The sequence below is a fragment of the Phodopus roborovskii genome, unplaced genomic scaffold (genome assembly GCF_943737965.1).
Source record: "Phodopus roborovskii unplaced genomic scaffold, PHOROB, whole genome shotgun sequence".
Taxonomy (NCBI): domain Eukaryota; kingdom Metazoa; phylum Chordata; class Mammalia; order Rodentia; family Cricetidae; genus Phodopus; species Phodopus roborovskii.
This window is the reverse complement of record NW_026126459.1, coordinates 30294518-30298242: the sequence shown is the minus strand read 5'-3', so window position 1 is coordinate 30298242 and position 3725 is coordinate 30294518. Positions and strand designations below refer to the sequence as shown.

General features: G+C 43.2%; 1 pseudogene; it reads right to left on the bottom strand.

Moving 5' to 3' along the window:
* Positions 1 to 2995: 2995 nt before the first annotated feature.
* Positions 2996 to 3496, bottom strand: LOC127225600 (glyceraldehyde-3-phosphate dehydrogenase-like; annotated as a pseudogene).
* Between the last annotated feature and the right edge of the window lie 229 nt (positions 3497 to 3725).

The following is a 3725-nucleotide window of genomic DNA, read 5'->3' as shown; positions in this document are numbered from 1 at the left end:
CTAAGGGTTTATCCCTTGATGGGGAATGTGCTCCCAAAGTCTGTTCATGCACAAGGGGTACATCCTGGTTCCTCTGCCAGAGGTCCCATAGAATCTAGTCATTTTAAATGAGCATATAATGTAGATAGCACCTGTAGATAGATAGATAGATAGATAGATAGATAGATAGATAGATAGATAGATAGATAGATACAGTTAAAGCCAGTCTGTCTCAGTGAAGATTTTCCAACAGGAGGCATAGGACATTAGTTTACTATCGTGACAGCCTTTTCCTCCACAGCAATGGCCCTCTTCTGGTTCTGGTTTTTTATAACCGAGGTCTTCAGCACCCAGAGAAGGCTCTTCCCTGCCTCTCACATCAGATGTGTCCTAACACGGTGTATCCAGAAGCAGAGTTCAGAGACTCACTATGTGTGGACATTGACCTGTCTCTCATTTGGTTTCCCATTTTCTCTTTTATCTTGTAGAGTGTCATCTTCATAAGGGCTGATGACTGTGACGTCTGAAGCTGAATTCCCATGTACTGACCCTGACATTTGGCACTGTTCTCACTGAAAGAAAGGAAAAGGGAGACATGCACATGTATAATGGAATTAAATGAGACTTGTTTCTGGAGTGTTCCAGGTGGCTCTAAACAAAGCCTAGATGATCCCAAACAGCTAGCCCCATTCTCCAGCATTATTAGTTAATGAGCACCTACAAAGCACATGGGATGAGGGTATCATACGCCACTCTGAGTACAGTGTTGGTATTCAGGCATCTGTACTGGCCTGCACTTGGAGTGCTGACAGGGTACATCCTCAGTCACTAAGAGTACCACCTGAGTACATTTGCTTCATTCCCTTTTAAAAGGTGGGCCTTGCTCACCCCCCCCCGTCCCTTTCTCTTTGTCCCTCCCTCTCTCTTCCACCGCCTTTGTCCCCAGGGACCTGTCTCTAACCCCCCCCCCTTTCTGCCCCATTCTCTGTCCCTTCTCTCTCTTCTTCAAATAAACCTCCTATGTTTTTATCTTATTTATTTATTTGTTTGTTTATTTATTTATTTATTTATTTATTTATTGAGACAGGTCTTTTCTGTGTAACAGCTCTGGCTGTCCTGGAACTCACTCTGTAGACCAGGCTAGCCTTGAACTCACAGAGATCCACCACCCCACCTTGGTGAGTGCTAGGATTAAATGCATGTGCCACCACCAGCTTCAACTTTTCTTATTTTTAAAGCACACTTTTTTCTCATGTAGGAAAGGCAGACAAACAGTTGACAAATGATGTTGAAGTTGCAATGTAGATCTCACCTGGGATGAAAAGTCTCTTTTGGAGCCAGTTCATTTTTATTCTGAGTGTCTTTCAGTCTCAGTTTTATTGGTCTTACAGGTGGTTTCAATTTTTTCAAAGGTATGATTTGAAATTCTAACTTACTGTATTGAAAATCTATTTCAATATCAATAATTATTCTCAGCAGAGGGCTCGTGTTCATTGGCTTCTTCTGACAGAGCTCTATAGGGTAAAATTCTCCCAACAATCTGGTTTGCAGCCCTTAGCAGGAGTAAAATCATTAAAGAAGCAAGAATCTCTCTTCCTTATTTTTCTATAAGAGAAAAAGAAGGACTCCTTGAAAGGAATTCTACAGTAAGCCAGACATGGTAGCACATGCCTTTCTTTAATCTCAGCACTCTGAGGTTGTGGTCAGCCTGGTCTACAAAGGGAGTTCCAGGACAGCCAGGGCTACACAGATAAACAGTTTCTCAAAAAACAACAAACAAAAAAGAATTCTACACTAAAAAGAAAGAAAAATGCATGGTTGTCTCTCTTCTTCACTTCCTATCAAGGCAGTTAAACTAAGGCCTGAGAATTTACTCTGGGACCCTAAGAAAACTTCAGGAATCCCAGAGCCCACAACATTATCTATGGGTCTCACTCATCTGTTAAAAAGGATCTAATTCATCAAGTAGTTTAAATAACATATAAAATTCTGAAGCAAAAGCTGATGCATGAAAACTGCTCATTAAAAGTTGTTAACTTTGGTTGAATGAAATAGCTTTGTGATGTTGCTTGGAAGACTTGAAGGTTGGATGTGGTGATGCAGCTCTGTGATGGCCTGACCTATGACACCTGGCTTTAATCCCCACCTTGGTTACGGTTTACAGTTAGAGTTTGCACTAGATCACCAGGGGACAGTAAAGGACTATGGGAGGAAGATACTGGATGTGGCACTTTCCATGGCTAGTTTCTCTTCCAGTAAACACATACAGATCACTTACCTTCCATGAACTACTCTGCTAGAGTGAGAGAACTGTTAGAACAGAGGTCATGACCCAGGCAGTCACAGTCCAGAGAGGAAGACATGACTAACCCAGTAATTTCAATGCAGCATGGAGCCTTCTGTAATAATAATAATAAGAAGAATATCGATACCCATTATTTATTGATTGTCTTAAGGTGAGTTGGCACCTAGCAAATATTATCCTTTTTCACCTTCATCAGAAACTCTCTGAAATAGTTTTACAACTGATGGCAAGAGTTCAGAGAGCTGAAATAATTTGTTCAAGTTCACATAGCTACCAAATAACATGGCTGGATATGCTATAGATGGCACCATTCTACTCACCTATCAAAAGAAAGCCGTTTTTTTATTATCTGAAATTGATTTCCAGTTTTTTTATCAACATCATACTTTTAGTCATAGGATATTGAAATTCTCTAATCATGTCTTCTTATTAGGAGAAAGCACACACACACACACACACACACACACACACACTTAAGTCCATACACACATACATTTACCATATATCAGAGATTTTTTTTTTTTTTTGGACAGGTGCAGTGAACTTTATTGATGGTACTTAAGAGAGCAGGGCTATCTAAGCCCCTTAATTCTGGGAGTCTGGGATGGAAACTGTGAGGGAGATTAGTGTCGGGGGTTGTTGGACAGGGACTGCTCAGCAGCCAGGGCTCATGTCCTTGCTGGGGGTGGATGGTCTAGGATGGGATTTTACTCCTTGGAGGCCATGTAGGCCATGAGGTCCACCACCCTGTTGCTTTAGCCGAATTCATTGTCATACCAGGAAATGAGCTTTATGAAGTTGTCATTGAGAGCAATGCCAGCCCCAGTGTCAAAGGTGGAAGAGTGGGAGTCACTGTTGAAGTCACAGGAGACAACCTGGTCCTTGGTGTAGCCCAGGATGCCCTTCAGTGGGCCCTCAGATGCCTGCTTCACCACCTTCTTAATGTCGTCATACTTGGCAGCTTTCTCCAGGCAGCATGTCAGATCCACGACGGACACATTGGGGGTAGGAATACAGAAGGTCATGCCAGTGAGCTTCCTGTTCAGCTCTGGGATGACCTTGCCCACAGCCTTGGCAGCACCAGTGGATGCAGGGATGAAGTTTTGGGCAGCCCCATGCCCATCACACCACAGCTTCCTGAGGAGCCATTCACAGTCTTCTGGGTGGCGGTGATGGCATGGACTGTGGTCATGAATCCTTCCACACTGCCAAAGTTGTATGGATGGCCTTGGCCAGGGGGTCTAAGCAGGTGATAGTGCAGGAAGTGTTGCTGACAATCTTGAGGGAGTTGTCATATTTCCTCATGGTTCACACCCATCACAAACATGGGGGCATCAGCAGAAGGGGTGGAGATGATGACCCTCTTGGCCCCACTGAGTCTAATTGTGGTTGCTTGCATGAGCATGGGTGAGAGATTATTTACTGCAGTAGTGTGATTTAT